Genomic DNA, 23146 nt, shown 5'->3' on the forward strand with positions numbered 1-23146 from the left:
GTGGCTGTAGCAATCGCCCAATGGACTTGCCAAGGTGGGGGTCATGACGATCACTTCTGCTGGAGAGAGCAGGAGGGATTAGGGACATTAAATAACTTGATGGTATAGCATAGGTAGAAATGAGGTGTGTGTGTGTGTGTGTGTGTGTGTGTGTGTGTGTGTGTGTGTGTGTGATGTGAGAGGGCTAGAGATCTCCCTGGTCCTTATTGAATCTTTGCTGGCCACTGGTCATCAGGATCTTAAGGTCCAGGCTGTTTTGCTTAGGGATCATGTGGGCTCTTGGAGATGTCTGGTCTGGGAAGGCTGTGGAAGAAAGAAGAAGCTTTCTGGGTATCTGTAAGCATGGCCTGTACCTTGGGTGGTCTCTTTGTAGTACCTCATCCAAGGCCTCCAGGGAGCCTCATCAGATGGTTTCCATGGGGGAATAATGCTATGGTTGGTGGGATATAGGCCATAGGGCCTCATAACCCACCCCTTCAAGCCTACAGCTAGTTTATACTAAAGCTAAATGTAGGATTATTTTACAGTCTCCAGCCTCAGAAGACGTTCACTAGAAATGTATACAGATGTCCACGAGCTGTACACACATTCAAGAATGTTCTTACTAACATTTTTTTAAAAAATTTAAAATTTTAATTAAAAATTAAAAACTTCATTTTTTAAAAATCAAGGTCTTATTATGTAGCCCTAACAGACCTGGTATTCATTATATACCCCAGGCTAGCCTCAAATTCATGGCACCTGTCCTGCCTCAGCCTCCTCAAGTGCTGGTTTTACAGGGGTAGACAATGTGTTGTAGACATGTCTATAGACAAATGTCTATAACATTTTAAGCATTTATTTATTCTACCTATCTTCCTATCCATCTATCATATCTATCTATCTATCTATCTATCTATCTATCTATCTATCTATCTAATTATCTATTTATCTATCATCTATCATCTATCTGTCTACCATCTATCTATCTATCTATCTATCTATCTATCTATCTATCTATCTATCTATCTATCTATCTATCTATGGTTAGATTAGCATAAGGAAAGTCAGTCATCCATCATTCTTAGTGGTTAGTCTTTGGGAAGGGAACGGGTCTTTCTGAGTGCTGATGAAGTTTTCCTCTGGCAACGAGGTTGGCTCCTCCATATGTATATCTTATACCATAATACCTGCTCAGGGACCATTTGTTGTACTAGCATCCTCATCTGCTGGCTTTCCTGAAGCCATCGTCTTGGGGAATTAGCAAGGCAATGCTGGAGGCCCAGGGCTGGAAGGAGAGGTGGACAGGCTGGTAGAGCCCTAATGGAGAGTGCCACTGTTTCTAAACCATTGATAAATTCTCTCTGCAAGAAGAGCCTTTTCAGAATTCACTTAATGTTTTCCGGGCCTTGTTATGTGTGGAGAGACCCGCAGAGGCTCATCTTTTACAGTAACAGAGTAATTGATGTACCGTACTTCCCATACTAGTGGCTGGTGAACTCCAAGCTTAGCTGTACCACGCAGCAGCAGACCAATGTCCTAGGTGTGGGATTCCAGCTGTCTAATTTTCTCCTCTCAGTTTACTGTTCTGTTGCATGACTATTTTATCACAGGTACCCTTCAGTCCTTTTTAGGCATTAGGACCAGTTTATGTGTTCTTGTGTGCAGTTTTGGATGACAATCAATGAAGTCACATTTCCTGCAGGGATATATTTCCCAAAGCCACAGGTCATGCTGACGCTGCAAGGAGCAAAATTACCCAGAAGTTCTCTTAGGCAGGAGCTAAGCATCACAAATTTCAGAAGGTTCCACGGCCAGCTTTCCCAGTCATTGATGAGCAATCACAATGTCATGCATTCCATCTACGGCATTACCCCGTTGTGAATTTTTTAATATGAATGGAATTAAACAATGCATGACATTTTGGGCCCAGCTTCCTTCATCCAGCAGAATGCTTTTTGAGGATTTTCTTGGAGCAGAAGGATATTGAGGCTTAGAACTGCCTTCCCTCCCATCGCTTTAGGAGGGCAGACTGTTGTTCGAGCAGCAGCCCCCTCATTCGATTAATGGTATTTCCTATTTAATTGATCTGATGAGAATCGCCAAGGATAGAAGGGTTAAATGATTTCCTCCTGATCACACTTGGACTGGTTGGAACTAGACCTCCAGTCCAGGCTGTCTGGGTTGTGACTATTTAGATTATCCAGCAGGCAGCAAATTAGCTGCCTGTCTCAGCGTCAGCTCCTCTAGGCAGATGCAGCAGGAGATGGTCAGGACCCTGGACAGAGCCAGCATTCCTCCAAAGAGGTGCTGAGAATTTTGTATATCATACTGTATTTATATCACATTTCCCACAACTTCTTTAATCGTTATTGTTATGCATGTATGAAGGAGACAGTCCTTGCTTGTCCAAACTTTTATTTGATGGCGAATGTGAATGTGTACACCTTATTCAGGGTGAACCAGGGATCAAATACCTTTTTCAGGAAGGAATGCCCAGGAAGGGAAGCTCGTTGGCCTATCTAGATACCTCATTAGCATGGAGAACTCCAGGTTTTTATGCTACCATGACTGATTGCCATGGTCCTTTCAAAGGGGTGTCGTGGTTACGTGTTTCAGATCCTGCCATTCTCTATTCCTGCCATTCTCAATTCTGAGATTCCCCCTGGTCTGAGCCTGCTCAGCCTTACCAGTTCTGTCTGGTGGCACGGTCCACTTGCCCCACACACCATGAGACCTTTCATGAGTTCCTATTCCTTGCCCTTACTCTGAGGGCCTCTCTCACTTGTCTCTCATTCCACATGTATCTGAGGAAGACCAGAGTCCACTCCTACCCTGTGGTCTCCCACGACCAGCTCCATTTCGACATCTATTGGTTTTACCTGTCCTATCTCTTCCCCATGAGGCTGGGACAGGGGCTATGTCTAAAACCCACGTGTGTCAGTTGTTGTGGTAAAATCTACAACACAAATAAGCCCGTGCAATGAAAACACAACTCAAGCAATATGGATGCAACCTGTGTGCCTTGATTGGGCAGATCTACCATTACACTGCTCTATTCCCCAGCTATGAGATCCCTTATAACTTGCGGTTTCTCCAGACCGTGTGCTTCAGTTCTGTCTTCCTTCCTTTGCTCTTCCTCCACCATCCCCTTCTCTCTCAAACTTTTTTCAGCTCCACCTTCCCTTCGACTGCCCAGTCACCAGCTCTAGCCTTTATTTTACAAGTTAAAATGGGGAGAAGGTTTCCACAAAATCACCAGAGTAAATGATTCACTCCTCATCCCGGGCAGCCCCTCTTGGGGAAGCAGAATTAGCATCAAAATACAAACAACATCAGAGCAATCCACATCAGTCAGAAGCCCACTGGGGCCAGAGTCTAGAGGAAGCAGAACTGACAAGTTCTCCAGAGAACTTGCTTTCCCTGTCTTGCCTCAGTTTCCCTATCATTCACATCATCACTGAACCGTGTATTGATACACTGAGCATTCCTTCAGGATGGGAGATAATTTAAGCCTGTTTTTCCCCCCCTTGACAAGTTCTTGGCATGCTCATGCTCTTTGGAAACTAGGAAAACTCTGCTTAGCTCTCTGTGCTGTGGCAAGAGGATAGGTCAGTCTGGGAACTGTAGACTGGCTGCATTATATAAATGAACCATCAATGGCCGAAGCCCAAGGTCAAGGATCTGGTTGGTTCTATATTATTAAAGTTCCCTTCATGCTTGCTGGTGGAAGTGTCTTTACATGGCAATGTGTATGGGGGACAAATTGAAGAAAGAAGAGAAGAGGAGAGGAGAGGAGAGAAGAGGGGAGAAAGAGAGAGGGAGAGAGAGAGAGGGGGGGGGAGATATTGATTTGCATTATTAGAATTGATTGCATTGTTATAAGGAAACCTTACTGATCTCCCAAGAGCCCTGTCTACACATATTGCCACATTGAGGATCCAGGGTTTAAATTTGGAGAGAATAGAATTCACCCCACAGGAAGTGCCCACGGCCACATCAGGCTCAGATGCAGGCACCCCAGAACCCTGCATTGTCTTTCTCCCTGCACAAGGGCAGCTTCTGCCCAGCAGCTGTCTGTGCTCCCCCTGACTCATCAGTATTTGGGTTCTATCTCTGTCCGATGTCTCTAATAAAGCGCCCCACTTTCAAGCCAAGTCCAACCTGTAGACATGTCTATTCTGGGAACGAGTATGCTCTGCATGTTTTTATTTGAGTCACTAGACCATGTATCAAAAGGCGAGTAATCAAGAGAGGAAACTGTGGTTACAGCTGCCGAAGGCACAGCATCCCTGGCGACATTGGCCACCCTTCTCCCCGAGCGACTCCTACCCTTGGGCTGGGCTGCAGCCAACTGAAGTGGGCACACCCCATCCACCACCAGTCTAGAATGTTCTTGCGGGTGGCCCAACTGTCTTGCACGTCCCTCGAGGGCAGCTGAGATTCAAGTGATCAAGCAGTCCTTGGCTCACTCCCTCAGACTAGTTGGAATTTTTTCCCCCCATAATTTTGCTTAACACATCAGAAAAAAAAAAAAGGCACACCAGGCTTTTCCTCCTTTGTATACCAATGATTACTGAAGGTTTGATAGAGCCTTACTCTCTGCTTTGGCTTGGAGGTTTTAGGATTGGATTCCCAGAGGTGTGAAGTCTAATCCTGGGACCCTTCTTGTCACTTACCTGAGCTGCCCCTCACAGCCGTGTGTCTGTCTGCAGGGTGTGTGTAGTTGGTGCTTTTCCATCTACAGTGCAGACCCTGGGGCTTCCATCCATGTCTCTTGTGGGAGGTGCTATCCCTTATACATTCTCAGCCTGCTCATCCTGAACTCTGTTCCTCTGCTGGCCTTTGAACTTAAAAGGTCAAAGACTCTAACTACAGGCATCATTTGAGAGTTAATCCTCTGAGGGCTAGGGAATGGCTCAGTGAGTACAGTACCTGCTGAACAAGTGCGAAGACCCTGGGTTCGATCCCTAGAACCTGCTCTTTAAAAAATGCCAGAACGGGCTGGAGAGATGGCTCAGCGGTTAAGAGCACCGACTGCTCTTCCAGAGGTCATGAGTTCAATTCCCAGCAACCACATGGTGGCTCACAACCATCTGTAAAGAGATCCGATGCCCTTTTCTGGTGTATCTGAAGACAGCTACAGTGTACTTATATATAATAAATGAATAAATCTTTAAAAAAAATGCCAGATACGTGCTCCGAAGTGGTAGAGATGGGAGGGGAGGATTCTTTAGACCTGCTGGCTAGCCCAGGCCATTAACAGTCTCCAGTCCAGGGGAGAGATGATACCTCAGAAAACAAGCTGATGATTGTTGATGTGTGACAATTAAAGTCATCCACCTGCTTCTACCTGTATGCGCCCATATGTGAAAACACACACGCACAGAATGAACTATCCGAGGCAGCAATGAAATCTGTGCGAGTCAGATTGCCTGATTTTTTGCAATGCTATTCCAGGTCAGAAGAGACTGGGGTTAGGGGGGGAGGGAGGAACCTTGTTCCCCGAATCACTCCTCAGCACAGTCGTGACAGAGAGTGAGTCACAGTCTCTCCAACTCCGGGCTGTGGGCGTATGTAGCTGAGCTTAATTACTGAGCCCTCAGCTGTGGTCAACAGCCGGTGGCACCCACCTCCACAGGGTGTCTATTCTGACATGCTGCAGAGCCACATGCACATGTGTGACAGTGGTGTCCAGAACTGACTCCCTCTGAGGAAACCCTGCCTCAGGTATCAAACCCATAGGCCTCCCTACCACTTCTCTCTGTGGACCCTCAGCTCAGCCAACACCCCACACTGCTCGATAGAGATGGGCTCGGCACGTTATGGCTGCAAACCTACACACTCCAGAGGCCTTCCGGTCCCGAGCACACACCCCATATACACAGTGGTCTTGGCTCAGTTTCATTAGAGTGGTGACTTCCTCGAGTTCTCTCTAGGGTCACCCATGATGGCCTTTAGGGTACGTCTTGCTGTCCGTGAGTTTAGTAGGATAAAGGTGAGGACTTGCAGAGCTTTCTCCGGGTGCTACAATGGATGTACGTCAGGACCGTGTGTGTGTGTGCTATGCTGTCGCAGGAAACATCAGAACCCATATGGCTTAAGCAGAAGCATTGGAGACACAGTGCCTCTTCTAGTGCCTGCTCTGGTCTTCTTCGAGGGCAAGCAATGTGTTTCCATAGTGAAACATTCACCTTGTACTATTCAGCCACAGAGCCTGCTCAGGCTTAACCTGGCTTTCTCCCTCATTTGTTCCCATCTGTCACTGATATCGCTTCCCAGGATTCAGCCTTCGCTTGGTTGGTCTGTGTTCATCACCTCTTTCTGTGGCTGACCCCTGCCATGGAGCCTAGGTTCGAAAGCGGCCCTCTAAGTACCAGTTTGTGACTGGGCTGATTTGAGGGCACTGCAGTAGGAGGAAGAGGAGGTAGCATGCCTTTCTCTTTGCCTGGCGCTGCCTTGGAGTGGCATCTCCAGCCTTGAATCAGACAGTTACAGCCACTGGACCCAGCAAGATGGAATTTAATCAGAGAAACAGTTGGGCCTTTCTATGGCTGCTAGAAGACTGGATGTCGGAGCCTTGCTCCCTCCGCACCCAAAGCAGCTCTATGGTCACGTGATGTCATGGTACATGGTCCCAGTCCCTTTCCGCAGTTAGGATATGCATGGCTTAGGTAGAAGAAAGACAGGGACCCGCCTGGCTGAGGGTCTCAAGTTAGCTCCAGGCCTAGTGCTAGTCTCTAAACCAGAACTACATCCCCCAGGCTCCTCCTTGTCTCACCACACCCTTTCCTTGTTTTCCAGGAAGATGAACTAAAGGCTTCTGTGCAGAGGGAGCATCGCCTGAGGCCCCTGGAAAGGCCTTCCCTTGAGGGCCCGGCAGCATGACCAGGTAATAACACCACTGCTAACCCCACTTGGCATCCCTCCCAAGGGCCTCAGAGGAGCCACAGGGAAGGAAGGAAGGGCTTGTGGGATGGACAAACTCTACCCAGATGAATAGGCCTGGGACCTCAGTCTGCCAAAGCACCCCACAGAGTCTCTCAAACATGAGCCTCTACACAAACACCTACCAGACATCTGTCCACACCAGAGTAGCAATGGTCTTTCCTCAATTCTGTCTACTCCTCACCTATAGTGGGATGCTAGCCAGGCCCCAGCACTCCACCTGGCCCCCATAGCTGCTGGAATTCATGCCAGCCTACTGGTTTTGCTTACTGAGATGCAAAACGGTTTCTTAATTAGCCCCGCTCCCTCCCCGATTGTCATCCTGCCACGATCCCCTGAGCAGATGGAGTGATCTTGGCTTCTTCAGTGAGCTCCCGTCTGTGATGCCCATAAATACACAGAGCTCTGGTGACCTTGCGTGACCTTGGTGTCTACCGCTCTGCCTCATTCACTAAGCTTTAGACACCCCAACTTTTCCCGCAACTTGGAACTTCAATCTGGTCTCAGCTCCAAATGGTTTCTGGGCTAAGAGGGCCCTACTTTCTCCTTTTCTCAAAGCCCCAGCCACTGATGCTGCAAAGTTCCCCTGAGGCTGCCTGTCGCTACCAGCCTGAAAGCTGCCTTGCCTCTCCTCTGGGACCTTGTCTCACCTGGGTTTTATGTCCTTCAGTCTGTCAGTCCTTTCTCCGTTTGACATAGCCTCTCTGCTCTGCCTGTCTGACTCCTCTGGTCCAGTCTTTGTTGTCACCTCCATTGCTTAAGGCTCCAGCGTGTGGAGTGCAAAAATTTCGGCAGTATTAGCTAAGTCGTGGATTAGTGCTTTGGGGTTTTGGTTTTTCAGAGTCAGTGCTTTGCCATGTATATTAGATGGTTCTAGAACTCACTATATGTCCCGGCTTTAACCTCCTGAGATCCAGAATGACAGGCCTGCACAGGGCAGCCTTTACTTTGTTTTTTTTTTTTTTTTTTTTTTTTTTTTTCAGAGCTGGGGACCGAACCCAGGGCCTTGTGCTTGCTAGGCAAGCGCTCTACCACTGAGCTAAATCCCCAACCCCTTGGTTTTTTTTTTTTTTTTTTGTTTTTTGGTTTTTTTTGTTTTTTTTTTTTTCTTTACTTTGTTTTTACTTTCAGTTTGGGGGAACGAAGCGCCTAGGTCCTGCTAGACAAGGGCTCTGCCATGGAGCCACACCCCCAAGAGCCACACCCCCAGGAACCACACCCCAAGAGCCACACCCAAGAGCCACACTCCCAGGAACCACACCCCAAGAGCCACACCCCCAGGAGCCACACCCCCAAGAGCCACACCCCCAGGAGCCACACCCCTAGTCCCAACTGGTGGTTTTGAGCTGCTGATTTCAAAACTCTGCCTGACTGCATTACACAGAATAACCAAGCTCTTAACTGTTGGGCACCCGTGTTCCTGACCTTTCCATTTAGAATCTTTTTTAAAATGTGGTTTTTGGATTAAGGCTATAGGTCTGTGGTAGAGCATTTGTCTTATATGTTAAAGGCCCTCAGGACCGCACAAAAAAAGTTTGGGACCAGCGAGATGGCTCAGCGATTTAATAGTGTGAGTGGAGAAAGGACCTGACTGGGTTCCCAGCACTGATGTCTGTCTCACAGTCTCTAACTCCAGTTCCAGGGGGGATCTGTCGCCCCCTTCTGGTCTTGATGGACAATGCACTCACATGTACACAAGCACACAATTAAAAATAAAACCTTTAAAACGTGTGTGTGAGGTTCTCCCCGCTCAAGAAATTGTAGTGTTACTAAGAGAAGGCATCCTTGTACATTGCTGGTGGCAACTGGTAGCCAGTGGGGAGCAGGCTTGGGGGGGTCCCTCCAGAATTTAGCTAGGACTGTATCAGATCCAGCAATCTCACTTGGGGGGTGTCTGTGCTCTTTTAATGGCTGCTGTGGTAAAATACTCTGTCAAAAACGACTAAGGTGGGAGGCAGAGGTCCGTCTCTCAGGTGATTCTGGTTTCTGTCAGGTTGACAGTTAACATTACCACAGGGCGTGTGCCAAACCAATCAAAATCAGGGCCGCAGACCTGTGTTTGTGTACCCAGAGGCTACATTTCCAGTGGTCCAAAGATGGACCCACAGACCTCCCGATGATGAATAGATCTACCCGGGACTCACAGGCAACCCAGCTTGTTTATCCAGAAATGTCTGCTCCTGTGGCCTTCTCGGCATACCCTTTGAAACAGGCTTTGAGGTACTGAAGTGAGCATACCCTCCCCTCCCCCTCTGCTCTGCGAGGGTGTCAGAGGAGCCTGGTGACTCACAGGGTACAGATGGTAATGGCACACTGGCAGGGGTGTGCCCAGACCTTTCCCACTCCCATACCAGCCTGACTGAGGTTCTGTTTTCTGTTTGTCCACAAGGAGAGGCCATTCCAACTTGAGCAACAGCACGAGAGGACCTTAGGGACATCAGGGCAAGCCTGCCACCTTAGAATGGACACTGAACAATCAAGCCTTTTGTTTGTTTGTTTGTTTGTTTGTTTGTTTGCCGACTGGGGGTGGAAACAAAGGTCTTGTGAATGTTGGGTAAGCGCCTACCACTGAGCCACACCCCCAGCCCTCTTTTTACTGTTCATCTTGAGACTGGTGTTCTCGAGTCGCCCACGGTGGCCTCGTCCTCATTCTCTCTCCAGGCAGGCTTTGAGCCATCAATCCCCCTTACTAAGTTTCTTGAATAGCTGCGATCAGAGGCCCAGCTTTGGTTGTACTTAAACAAGGCCACTGGAGTAATCAAATTTGAGACAGGAAATGGAGTGGCGGGTGTCTGAGGCCAAGGGAGTGGAGGTTGGGAGTCGTTGTTTAAGGGGACAGAGTTCTGGACATGAGTGACAGTCATGGGGGGGCGGGGAGAAGCAAGCTTGTTCAGTATCTTCGGACTTGAACGTAGTTGAGGTGGGGGTCGTAGATATTTTAATCACATTTTGAAAATGAGTGTGCTTTTCGGTTAGTGCCCTTTACCTTACTCCCATCAGCCTCTGTTCTTCAAAGCAGCTCTAGGGAAAGACTCAAAGAAACCCAAAGAAGCCCAGGCACACTCACACTAAGGACACACAGGAGGAAGCTCAGTGACCTTTTTAGCCCGGGAGTCAGTTTCCATTGACAGTGGCATTTGTTTTAAGCATCAGATAAAGAATGGTAGGGCTCGTAAGGAGCTGAGCTGTGGGATAGCTTCATTCCTTTTTCTTGAGTCACTGCCCACTGTGGAAGGAGGTCCTGTGGGTTTCTGGGCAAACCGGCCCTCCCTCAGAAGCAGATGCGGTCCCAGCCCGAGGCGACGTCTTTGCCCAGCCTCTGAAATGCACTTGACATTCCCTACTTCTGAAGAGCAGGACTTAGTTCAGCTTTATGTTTTCCTTAAGGCCAGAGACTTCTGGGTCTCTTCTCGGCACTCCTTTTTAAACAGGCTGTTAGGGAGCTGGCAAGATGGCTCCCAAGTTAAGAGCACTTACCGCTCTTGCAGACCACCTGCGTTCAGTTCCCAGCACCCATATCCGGGAGCTCCCAATCATGTATCACTGAGACATCTGATGCCTCTGGTCTCCGAGGGTACCTGCGCTCATATCTATATTCTCACATCCAGACACACACACACACACACACACACACACACACACACACACACACACACACATATGCATAATTAAAGTTATAGAAATGAAATCTTTTGACTAGGCTTCTAAGTGCCCAATGAGAGTACCTCCCTTCTGCTCTGCAGGGATGAAGAGAGGAACCTGGTGACTCATGGGGGCCCAGACAGGAACAGCAGGCTGGCAGAGATGTTCCCAGATCTGTCCCGCCCCCTTGCCAGCCTGACTGGGCTCTGTTCTCTTCCCAGTTCTGGGTGAGCTAGCTTGCAGGCTCAGAGCCTTCCACGGGAGACAGCAGCTCACCAGATTTCCCGTGGGCTGAGCATCTTGTGTCCTCGAGTAGCTGGGAAGAGGGGAGTCCCAGGACAGCATTAAGTGTTACATCTGATTCATAGTAGCACAGGGACTTGTCCATACAAACCTGGCTTCCAGGAGGACTTCAGGGGTGGTCCTGTCAACTCTAGGTTCCTTCTTTACCCAAAGGAGTTGGGCCTCTGATGAAGGCAGTGTGTTCAGGGGGTTACTTACTCTTTTCTTTCCTTCATGCTGGACTGGAATTGCAATCTGCTTTTTAGTAGACCTCCGTGAAGAGAACAGCATTAATTATGGATATGGGGGGATATGAGACTCCACACCCCTTCCTAAGCTTACATAGAGCTGAGAGATACCGAGATCCAGATGTGGTCTAGACCATTAAACACTGGATCAAGGTCCCCCTGGTGGACAGTCTGCCGAGGAGCGTCGAGCCTGGAAATGCAGTACACAAAATGCCCTCAATGCTCTGGGGCTTGCAAAGCCACCTGTTTACCGATTTCACAAGCTAATTCTAATTCCTTCCCTGGCTGAGCTAGACAGAGCTCTGAGCTGTCCCCAGGCAGGACAGATGTCCCACGGCAGGTTGACATTTGAGGCTGTCGTTTGCTTTGGATGGCTGTAGCTAAGTGTGGTAAGCGTCTCTCTGCCAGGCACTTTGCGGCTCCCTCTACAACCAGCTGTGAACCGGAAGTGTTCGGACAGAAACCCAGAGGCAGGTATTGCCAATTGAGCTTTGTCTGCCTGGCGGGGCAAGCATGCAGGCCTGGAGGTGCTGATCCACCTCCCCACCCCCCAACCCCACCCCCGCCCAAGCCAAGTGTTGTTATTGGTTAGTCCATTGCTCAAGGACTGCTGAGCTGCAACCTATAAATCCAGGGACCCAACTAGCAGAGTCCACATCCTGCTCTAGAGTACCAGCATGCAAAGTGACGGCATTAGTTCAATTGAGAATATTTTATGGAAGTTTATGACGATGACAGACAGACATTTAGGATTTCGTAGGCTAAGCAAAGGAAAACACAAGACTCACCCTAGTTTCCATCTCCCGGTTTCAGATACTTAAATACGCAGGGATCTGAGGCATCTTATGTTTGGGATGAAGGAGAGCTGTGTGGCTTTGTCTCTGGCCATCTGGAGCCCACACCGTCTGTCCTGAAGAGGTCTCTCTGGGTGCCTGCCTTCTTGCTTTGAATACTTCCCTTTTGCAGGAGGCAGCTTGGCTCAGTCCCCAGAGGAACGTTCTAGACCAAGTGCGTCTCTGATAGTAACATGGAGAATTTTAAGGGGTGCTTTACAGTCGTGGGAATGTGGGCTGTGAGCCTCACACCTTTGTACAGTCACACATTTATCTGTCTCTCCATCCTCGTCCCCCACCAAACCCCCACCCACACACCATGTGCTGGGCTCTGCTGGGACCTGTGAACCAAAGCCCTAGGTTCCTGGTGTGTCCTGGGCTTTTGCCAGTCAAGCCACTTCTACTCATCAGGCCCCAAAGTGGCAGCAGGGTTCAGAGGGCTTGCGTGTCAAGGTAACAGGTCTATGCCCTTCCCATGAAACCAACAGCCACTTGACAGAGCCCCTTTCTGCCTGTCAACTCCAGGGCCCTTCTTTACCAAGAGGAGTTGGGCCTCTGATTAAGGCAGTGTGCTCATGAATACTTACAGAGGAGAGTCCTGACTGGGCCTACCAGCTAGAGAGGGACCAGATGAGGTCCTGCCTTGCTGAGCTGTGCTCTGCGTGGGTGGTGGCTTCTGGTCCAAGATGACAGGCTGGTTCTTCCCCTCTCTGAGCACTGTATGCTCCGTGTGGGTAGACGAGGACCAATCAGAACCTTTCTTACATTATTTTGTGCTCGCTCACAACAGCCATTGTCACCGGGCTCCGGTGTCATTGGGGATTATGGCACATGGGTCTCTGAGTCTCAGCAGTAGAGTATAACAGAATCCATGTCCCTGGTAAAGCAATGGAAGAAACTGAGTCAGGGTCCTCGTGAAATGTGGGTGGTTACTGGACAGAGGCTCAAGGGATGTGGGGCTGGGAGTTGTGGGTGCATTGGGAGTTGGAGTATGGCCTTCAGACACAGCAACAGGGGTGAGGCTCGGTAGGACCTCACCTGAGGGAAGGACCTCACGTGAGGAAATAGAGAAGGCTGTATTTCCACAGCTGTAAGGACTAGGATAGCTCCCCCTATAAGCTGACATAGGATTCTGTCCTGTTACAAGCTGAAGCAACATGGGTGCTGTCTAGGGGACCTTGCAACAGGAGCCGGCTTCTGTGCAGGATCATCACCCACATTGCAAGAGACCTGTTTGAAAGAAAAAAAAAAAAAAAGCAGTGTGGCAAATTGGGACTGGGTAAAGACAGGTGGAAGGATGAGGTTTCCATTACCGTCTGTGGTCGGGGCAGACTGCCAGGCGGACTCTGCTCAATAACAGAGCTGGGTAGGGATGGGAGCGGTGCATCATGGGAAGGCACGTCATGGCAGGGAACCGAGTCCCTAAGTGCAGAAGATCGGGGGTGGGGATGAGTTTGATTTGCTTAGGGGAAGGAAGCCAGGGTGTCCTCAGCACGTGACATGCCAGGCCAGCAGAAGAGAGAGAGATCTTGCAGGGTCTGGAAGATTTGAAGAGTTTGGATTTTATTTTGATTTCCATGGAAACCCCAGGAAGTTTCTAGAAGGGAGAAGCAGGGCTTGAAAACATTTCGGAAAGCCTTACGGGGCTCCAAATGAGACCAACTTCTGGCTTCGCAGAGCCCCCCAGCCCCCACCCACTTGCTCTCTTGACGACTGAGGACATAAAACATGGCAGCTTCCGGCAAGCCTATGCCCTGGGGTTGAGGTTCAAGTGTGAGGACCATTTGACTGAAATAGACCACGACATCCTCCAGGTTTGTTGCCGGAAGTCTTGGGTGCCAGCAAAATGACTTGCATGAGCTCCTGCATACCAGTCACCACCATGCCCCCTGGTAGCAGCCTCTGCAAGCACCAGTGCTGCCACGTGTCTGCCCCCTTTCCCTTGGAGTCAGGGAAATTGTCTGGCTAAAGGAAAATGTTCATAGCTCGTAAAGTCTCTGTGACAACCAGGGCCTTGGAGGTAGAAAACAAGGGTTTGTGACAGCCTGTTCTGACATGCTGGGAGGAGGAAAGGAAGCTAGGAGTCTGCCCTTGGGTTGCAATGTGTTGTTTCCTCCTAAGAATTAATGAGCCCAGTGCAGGGACTTCTCTCATCAGTGGACACCCTGACCTGCTTTAGAGAAACCACGAGAGAGACAGAGAAAGGGGGTATATTTGCCATTTTTTATCCATTGTCAAAAATGGGCAAATGTTTTAAATGGAAGAATGATGCTTCCAGACAGTCTGGGAAACACTTTCTTATCTCTTAGGATTCTTGTGGTATAAGGGACAGAAAACGATTCTTATTGGCCCGAGTAACTTGGGTGGAAAGGTAAACAGCCTCAGGTATGGCTGGATCTAGGTGCTAAGCCTTTCCCTCTGTAGGTCTTGGCCCTCCGTTTTGTCACTGAGCTCATCCAAGATCTGTTCTTCTCTTTTTTTTTTTTTTTTTTTTTTCTCGGAGCTGGGGACCGAACCCAGGGCCTTGCGCTTCCTAGGTAAGCGCTCTACCACTGAGCTAAATCCCCAGCCCCGATCTGTTCTTCTCTTGTGGTGGCAAATTACACAGAAGGTATAGACCTTACTCTCAACTGGGGACACTGGGAACAGAGTTTCCTTTTTACCAGGTTCTCCCACAAGACTCACAGGACTTCCGCAGCCAATGCTTTAATGCACGGAGAGAATTACAATATCTCGGGGATGGCATACTACCCATCTACCAGGACTGGGTTGCATTCCATGTTGGAACCAATCAGTATAGGTGTGATGAAGATGGGAGGGGACGGGGGGATGTCACCTCTGGGTGCCGTGTGGCCCTGCCTTGTATGAACAAACCTAGGCAGTCTGTCCAGAGGAACTCAGGGTTCTTTACTGCTCCAGAAGGGATTGTGTGGGTGCTGGAGGGGACCAGAGTGGTACCCGCTCACCTTCTAGGATGATCCTAATGGCCTCCGTGTCTCTTCTGCTCACAGGTGAAGGCCGAACATGCCTGGCTCTCCGTGGTGACCTGAGAGGAGAGTTCGATTCGCTGTGAGGGAGAAACGCCAGCTCCAAGCCAAACTGGAGAACTTGGAACAGGTCCTGAAGGTAAGACCTTCATGTACAGTGACCACCCTACTGCAGCCAGCAACAGGGTGGGGGTGGGGAAGTAGCCAAGGGCTCAGAAACGCTTCAAAATTCAGGGCACTCGGGGCCACATTCACTGTCTGTGGTGTAAATGTGACAGTTGGAGACCGTGTTTCTAGAAGCCACCCTGACTTCGTGGTCCATCTCTGAGGTTGCTAAACAGAGCTGAGCCTTACGCAATGCTCATGAACCACAGCGTGGATCACCGCCTGCCCTACTGGTCTTTTGGTCATTTGCTTCTTTTCTGGTGTGGCCCTCATAGCCACAGGTCAGATCAAGTAGCATTGTGGGGCCAAAGCCGGTTCACTTAGAGACTTGCAAGAAGTGTATGTCCACGCAGCTCTCTAATGGAGATATAACCAAGCTCTTCTAGGCAATTGGCTCTTCTCTGGGCTTCCAGTTCAGGAGGTTCTAAAAAGAGAGGGGGTAGGGAGGGGAAGGGGGAGGGAAAGAAAGACAGAGAGAGGGGGGAGAAGGAGAGGGGGAGGGGAAGAGAGACAGAGAGACAGAGAGACAGAGGCAGAGAGAGAGAGAGAGAGAGAGAGAGAGAGAGAGAGAGAGAGAGAGAGGAAGAGAGAGAGGAAGAGAGAGAGATAGATATTGATTGAACCACATCCATGATTAAGCGGTTGACTCCACCCACTGGGTCTTCTCCAGGACACAGGCTGCCCCCCCCACCACCACCTGGCTCACCTCTCTCTGTGTAACAAAGAAAGCATCTGGCAGATTAAATGGAGGCCATGCCTTGAATCCTGCATATCTGGAGCCAGCTCATGAGGGTGACCAGGAAGGACAGTTTAGATGGGTCACTTGATGATGCTAGGGGTACCTTGCTAGGTATAGGAAGGGGAGTCAGTAGTGCTACACCAGACCTCCTGCCACGCAGGTCAGGACCCAGTAGTAAAGACTTATCCCACGCTAAATGCTGGCAGTACTGAGATTGGGCTGTTCCTAGATACCATCTGAGCCAGCTAAGGATCTGAAGTATTAGTTAAAGTGACAGTGGACACCTGGGTCCCAGACCACTTCCTTAACTGTTTATATATATAGTTCTTACTTCCTTTATAGCAGATTTTTTTTAAATTAATTGATTTACTTTACATCCTGGTCACAGATTCTCCTCCCTAATTTCCTCCAAGACCCTTCCTTTCAACTCCCCGATCCATTCCCCCCTCCCTTTCTCCTCAGAGAAAGGGCGGCCTCCCATGGATTTCAACCCACGTTGGCATATTAACTTGCAGTAGGATTGGGTGCACGTTCTCCTGTTGATGGTAGACAAGGCAGCCTAGTTAGGCAAAGAGAGGCAGCAGAGTCAGAGACAGCCCCTGCTCCAGTTCTTAGGGGTCCCACATGAAGACCAAGTTGCACATCTGGTACATATATGTAGAGGGCCTGGGTCTATCTCAAGCTTGTTCTTTGGTCAGTTTTTCAGTCTCTGTGGGCCCTCATGGGCCCAGGTTAGTTGATTCTGTCCATTTTCTGTGGTGTCCTTGACTTCTCCGGCTTGTTCAATCCTTCCTCCCCCTCAGATTCGCTGAGCTCCACCCAATGTTTGCCTGTGGGTCTCTGCATCTGTTTCCATCAGGTACTGAGTAGAGCCTCTCTGAGGACGGTTATGCTAGGCACCTCTCTGCAAATACAGCAGAACATCACTAATCAGTGTCAGGGCTGGGCTCTGTCTCATGAAATGGGTCTCAGTTTGGGCCAGTCATTGGTTGGCCATTCCCTCAATCTCTGCTCCATTGTTGTCCCGGTGCAGATCGTTGGCAGGAAGAGTTGTGGGTCAAAGATCTTGTGGGTGGGTTGGTGTTCTTATCCCTCCATCGGAAGTCTTGCCTGATTACAAGAGCTGACCATTTCAGGTTCCATACCCATGCTGCTCAGAGCCTTAGCTGAGGTCAACCTCAAGGATTCCCTAGGAGTTTCCCTTGTCCTAGGTTTCTGGCAAATCCCAAAGATGCCCCCGCCTTGATCCCTCCTATTCCCCTCCCTACCCCCTCTCCTACACAGTTCTCGCCCTTCATTTACCTCCAATGTCTATTTTATTTCCCCTCTGAGTGAGATTCAACCATCTTCCCTTGGACCCTCCTTGTTGATAGCTTCTTTGGTTCTGGGAAGTGTATACTGTACTTTATGGCTAATATCCACTTATAAGTGAGTACATGCCATGCCATGCGTGTCTTTCTGGGTCTAGGTTGCTTCACTCAAGACAGTATTTTCTAGTTCCATCCATTTGCCTGAAAATTTCATGACGTCCTTGTTTTCAATGGCAGAGTAGTAGTCCATTTTCTAAATGTACCACATATTAAAAAAGAAAATCTATTCTTTGGTCGAGGGACATCTACGTTGTTTCTAGTTTCTGGCTATTTCAGATAAAGTTGCAAAGAAGAATTTTCATGAAGCCCACCTGACCAAAGCACGGGGAGGGGTGTAGACAGACAGACAGGACGGAGCATACACAGTGTGTTTTTTTTTTTTTAAGACTCCAGGGAGAATAACACAAAAATGGATTGGGGTCCCTCTTGTGGGTTAGGCCAGTTAGGTAAGGCTCCTTCTTGGTCTGGATCCCTCCTGACTGCTATGTTTTAAAACTAAATTACTGGCTGGCGCTGAAGAGATGGCTTAGCAGTTAAGACCAATTGCAGCTTTTACAGAGGTCCCAGGTTTAGTCCCCAGCATCCATGGGGTGGTTCCTAACTGTCCCTACCTCTAGTTCAAGAGACATCTGGCACTTTCTTCTGAACTCTCTGGTACCAACCAAGCACCCAATGCCCATATACATACATACGTACAACACACCCATAAAGTAAAAATAAATAAATCACAGAAACAGTAATTTGAAGCTAGGGAGCTAGCTCAGTTAGTCAGTGCATAAGCCTAAGGGTCTCAGTTTGGATCCCCAGAAACCACATAAAAGCTCAGTGTGGCAGAGCATACCTGAAATCCCTGAGCTGCCCGGGAAAGAGGAGAACAGATAAAGTGGGGGGTTTGGGGGGGATGGTGCATCCCTGGGGCTTGCCGACCAGTGGTCTGAATGGATCAGTGAGCTCTAGGTTAATAAACAAATGAGCGAGAAGCCCTGAGATGTGGCTCAGCCTACGGTAAGGGGGCTTGCTGCCAAGCCCGAAAGCCTGAGTTTGATCCTTGTACCCCACCTGGCGAAAGGAGAGGATTCCCAAAGGCTGCCTTCTTGTATCTACATAAGTGGGTACCCTCTTCCACACAGCACAGACCTGCACACACACGTAAGTAAAAATAATAGCAACAGCAACAACAACAGTGTGAATAAATAAATACTTACGAAGATGGCGGAGAACAGTGGAGGAGGACAGGGCTTCTCTCAGAGTCTCGCTTGGCTCGGTGTATCCATGGAGACCGGATATAAACAGAGATGTGAACCATCACACAGTTCCCACCTTTTGGGAGAAAGGAGCTGTTGTTTACCCAGGATGACAAATCAGGAAGCTAAGGAATGGATTTCCCTCCCTTGAAACGTGGGAGCTGCTGAGCTCCGCGGGTGGCTCATTGGCAACATTGTCTCTTTCTTCAGAGCATTCTTGTTTGGTTTCTGTTGCTGTGATGTTGGGGAAGTCTGGGCTGGAACCTTGAGGAGCTTTACTCACTGGCTTGCTCTTTAGACTTTCCTCAGTACACTTCCTTCTTCAAACCAGGATTACAGGCATTGGCCCTAGTACACTGGGTCCTCCCGTATCAATCAATTAAACAATTCTCCTTGCATAGGGCCTGATCTGGGCCATCCCTCAGTTGAGACTCCTTTTTAAGATCACTCTTGACCATGCTAAGTTGATAATAAAAACTCACCAGGGCAGGGAATCATGTTTGGGGACGGACAAATAGCCAAAAACAGCACATGGCTCTTAAGGCTCTCTTCTGAACTGTGAGCAGGAAAAGGTGGGAGAATGGATCCGGCCAGGCTGCCCTCACACGGGAAGACTCAAGAAACATCTTAATGGTAGAAAGTGGAAAGGGAACCTGTGAGGTCCCCACCCCATCAAGTCCATGCCATTTTAAACACCGCGAGATGCTGTCCATTTTCCACTGGGGGACAGTGGCTGGTTTAAGGAGGCTGCTCATCTACTCTCTTTCTGGGAATGCTGGGTCCCAGGTGTCATTGTCAAAGGGATAGAACCATTGCAGGGTTTCTGAGTGGGATCTTCACAGGAAGATTTTCCAGTGGTACCATGGCCTGTGAGGGGACTGTATGGTCACTCACAGATGTCATTGGGTAGTGACTATCACCCACCTCCCCGCCACACACACACACACACACACACACACACACACACACACACACACACCCCAACAACAACCATAGCAAACTGACCAAGTATACGGGACATGTAGTCTTTTTTTTTTTTTTTTGGTTCTTTTTTTCGGAGCTGGGGACCGAACCCAGGGCCTTGCGCTTCCTAGGCAAGCGCTCTACCACTGAGCTAAATCCCCAGCCCCTGGGACATGTAGTCTTTCATGGTGATGGTGCTTGAAGAAAAAGGCCCACGGGCAGACAGGGTCAACGGGGATGCATCTTAGATATGTGCTTGGGATCTTGCCAAGCAGAGGGAGGATGTTTCCAAGTGAATAGAGGTGGGGGTATCATCAATATCAACAGAATAGAACTCCCACATAGAAACACAGGGCGTCTGAAGAGTTGAGGTTTTGTCCTCAGGATCTTGGGGTACCCAGTCAGTTTCTTACTATTACAGTGATACCATGTGACGGACTGTCCCCAGACTCGGTGGTTTAAAGCTGTAGACATCCACTGTTGTTCTCCAGTCCAGGTGGGTGGGTTGTTGGTCTCAGTGTCCAGCCAAGGCTGCCGCTTGTATCTGGAGGCAGCCCAACCCAGCTGGACTAGATTACTGTGCTCTGATGGCCAACTAAGTCCTACCTAGCTCCTAGCTCTCTATCCTGTGAGGTCTGCCAAGTGGCATGGGGGACTAAGCAAGGGAGGAGCAGGTATGTCCCCACAGGGAGCAACTTGCATCTGGTACAAGACTCTGCCACCATGTTCTGGGATGGGGTCCCAAGCAGGTTCTAGGCTAGCCAGGTCACAAAGAAATAGAGAGAGAGGACATCCCATTACCAGACACGCAGGTGCGGTGGAATCTGGGTGCCTTATTTATCACATCTGTTCCCGAGAGATGAGGGGACCAGACAGGAAGTGGCAGTGGTGCCCGTCAGGGTGAGAGGAGTTCATGTTCTGGATCTGAGTTCAAGGTGGAGGCCATAGGAACTGCTGTCAGCTGAAGGTGGCAATAGGAATCAGGGCGGAGTTGGGGCGAAGTCAAGGCAGAGTCGGAGCGGAGTTGGGGCAGAGTCGGGGTGGAGTCAGGGCACAGTCAGGGCGGAGTCAAGGCGGAGTGAGGGCAGAGCCAGGATGTTATGAGGCTTGGACATGGGTTTTAGCAGAGCTTAGGGACCACCCTGTGACAGGAAAACAGGGCGAACAGCTGGACTTGGCAATCCCTTTGTGTTGGAAATAGTTCATGGTGACCACAGGATCCTCAGTGCAGCGGACCCTAAGCTCACACTGGGACATCCTCACCAACCACTGGGAAATGTCTTCACGCACTGATGGATGAAACATAAGGAGGAATTGACCCAGTCAGTCTGATGCGGGGAAGGTGATGGCAGGCAGGGGTGGGCATTTGTGTCTGTCAACGGGACTCATCAGTCAGGTGTCTGGTGGTCATGGTTGTCTGAATCCTCTGACCTTACAGCTCACACTGCCTTCCAAGTGTGATGGCGCGGACCTGACGTCCTATAAGTGAAGGATGCCTGTCTTAGGTTTTAGTGTTTGACATCAGTCTATGGATAATTATTCCAATGGCCGCGTATACACGCTGGCTTTTCCGTTTCTAAACACTGCTCTGCCACTTGTCTTAGCCCTGATGGCTGAAGACACTAGATGCTGCTTCCCTGATGGCTCCTGACAGATTGGTAAAGCAAACAAGAAAACCGAGACCCAGAGAGGCGTGTCCTTCACACCAGAGCACACAGCTGGCCACCGTGTTTGAGGGCAGTCTTGCGAACTTCGCTTCTGCACCGCCCCACCGCAATTCCTGGTCTCTGTATCTGGTCCCGAGGGTTGGGAACCACCGCGCCGGGGTGCAAATTGTGCTGAGAGAAGCTTTATCCGTGCTCGTGAGTGACAGTTGCGCAAACCCTGGTTTTCAGATGGAATTAGGAGCCGGACCAAAGAGAGGCCGCCAAAGCCCAGAGATTGCATCTTGATTTTTTTTACACCGTATTTATTTACTTTACGTGCACAATGCGTGTTTGCATGTATATGAACTCAGGTGTGGAGCATGTAGCCGGAGGACAATTTGGTAGGAGTTGAGCCGAGTTGACTTTTAGAAACTGAACCCTGGTCATCAGTCTTGGTGGCGAGCACCTGTATCTTATGCACGAACAAACAAACTATCCCAGCAGCCCTTAAGGACACTCTTAAGTGTCTGTACCTCCTTCCTCTCCCCCAGTTTGAGATACTAAGCTACTTTGGGTGAAAATAGATCCCAGTTTTTTGTTTTTTGTTTTTTTTTTTTTCTTTTTTTGGTTCTTTTTTTCAGAGCTGGGGACCGAACCCAGGGCCTTGCGCTTCCTGGGTAAGTGCTCTACCACTGAGCTAAATCCCCAGCCCCAATAGACCCCAGTTTTGAGCACTCTCATGACTCATCGTGGAGAGTAAATCTGATGTGTATGTGGGACGGGAAATCAGGCACACGGAACACCAATAACCTGCCGTGTTCCCTCCTGTGTCTGAACCTGCGTACACATGCGCGTGTGCACAAAAAGCCACGCCCCCATTACCACTACCATGTAACAGAATCCCCAACGTGATTTTCAAGTCATTATGTGGAAGACCCGCCAAGGGAAGCCATGTTTTCTTCATGCCTCTACTCCAACAGGACACTCCATAGCCCGGGACCACATACCTCTGATTCCTGAGGAAGGAGAGGAGGGGAGAGCTCAGCTAGCTCTGTCTCTGTATCTTTTGGCAGCCATACTTCTTCAGGAGGTTGCCCTTGACATTCATAGGCAACTTAAGCGCCATGTTAATCTTGACCTCCAGCTATAAATACCATTGCTTTAAAAATAAATCGTGCTGCAGGCAAGCCGGAGACTAGTGATTCCCCCTCTATTGTGTTGTAATTCGTGTTGCTTTCGGATGATAAGGCTTTCTTCTTGTGTAAAAGGTCCTCTGGGAGCCAGGCATGGCACTGGGTAGATATACTGCCTTTGGAGAACCAGGGCTTTTTGTTGCTCTTCAAGGGGGCCTGTATCATGTGTGCTCAGGGATAGCCAACACTGTGACCATGTGGACAATGTCTTAGTTACTTTTCTGTTGCTGTGATGAAACGCCTTGACCAGGATAACTTACAGAAGGAAGGGTTTACTTGGGTTTATGGTTCCAAAGTGTTCAAGAGCCCATGATAACTCCAGGAACAGAGGCTGAGCTCTCACGTCTTGAGCTCACACATGAAGCAGAGAGACCAAACTCAAAGTAGTGAGAGTCTTTAAATTATCCAAGTGGCATAGTTCTCTCAGCAAGGTCACATCTCAAGTCTTCCCAAACAGTGCCACCAACAGGGGACCTGGTATTCAAATATCCTATGTGGGACATCTCATTCAAACCACCACAGATACAACGTGCGAGACAGTGAGAACCACCCCTCGGCAGAGATTCCATAGCTACCAGTTTGGCAACTCTTCATGTTCCAACCTGTGTGGCAGAGGAGCAAGAAGAGAGGCTTGGTGGTCTAACATACCAGGAAGGAGGGCGGGAAAGACTTTGTGACACTGTCGGGACACTTCATGCTATGGGTGGGACCCATGGGAGACTCACAAAGTGGAGGACCCATAAGAATAAAATGGAAAACCAGGCCAGGGGACTAGAATTGGTTCAAATACTGCTCTGGCCACGGGCTTCCTGTATTAGCTATTGGACATGTTGCTGTAATAAAAACATTTCTGGCAGAAGCAGCTTAAGGGAGGGAGGGTTCATTTTGGCTCATGGTCTGAGGGGCT

The 23146-nt window shown here is 49.3% G+C and overlaps 1 protein-coding gene across 16 annotated transcripts in view; it reads left to right on the forward strand.

The window, feature by feature from the left end:
- The window catches only part of Rimbp2 (RIMS binding protein 2), a 198722-nt gene that overhangs the window by 103863 nt on the left and 71713 nt on the right, over positions 1-23146 (forward strand). For all 16 annotated transcript variants that reach the window (NM_001100488.4, XM_087577809.1, XM_087577811.1 and 13 more), the window contains 2 exon segments: positions 6784-6871; positions 14944-15058. The gene's annotated coding sequence lies outside the window, so the exon portion shown is untranslated.

This window comes from Rattus norvegicus, chromosome 12 (assembly GCF_021556685.1).
Source record: "Rattus norvegicus strain SHRSP/BbbUtx chromosome 12, alternate assembly SHRSP_T2T, whole genome shotgun sequence".
In the NCBI taxonomy this organism is placed as follows: domain Eukaryota; kingdom Metazoa; phylum Chordata; class Mammalia; order Rodentia; family Muridae; genus Rattus; species Rattus norvegicus.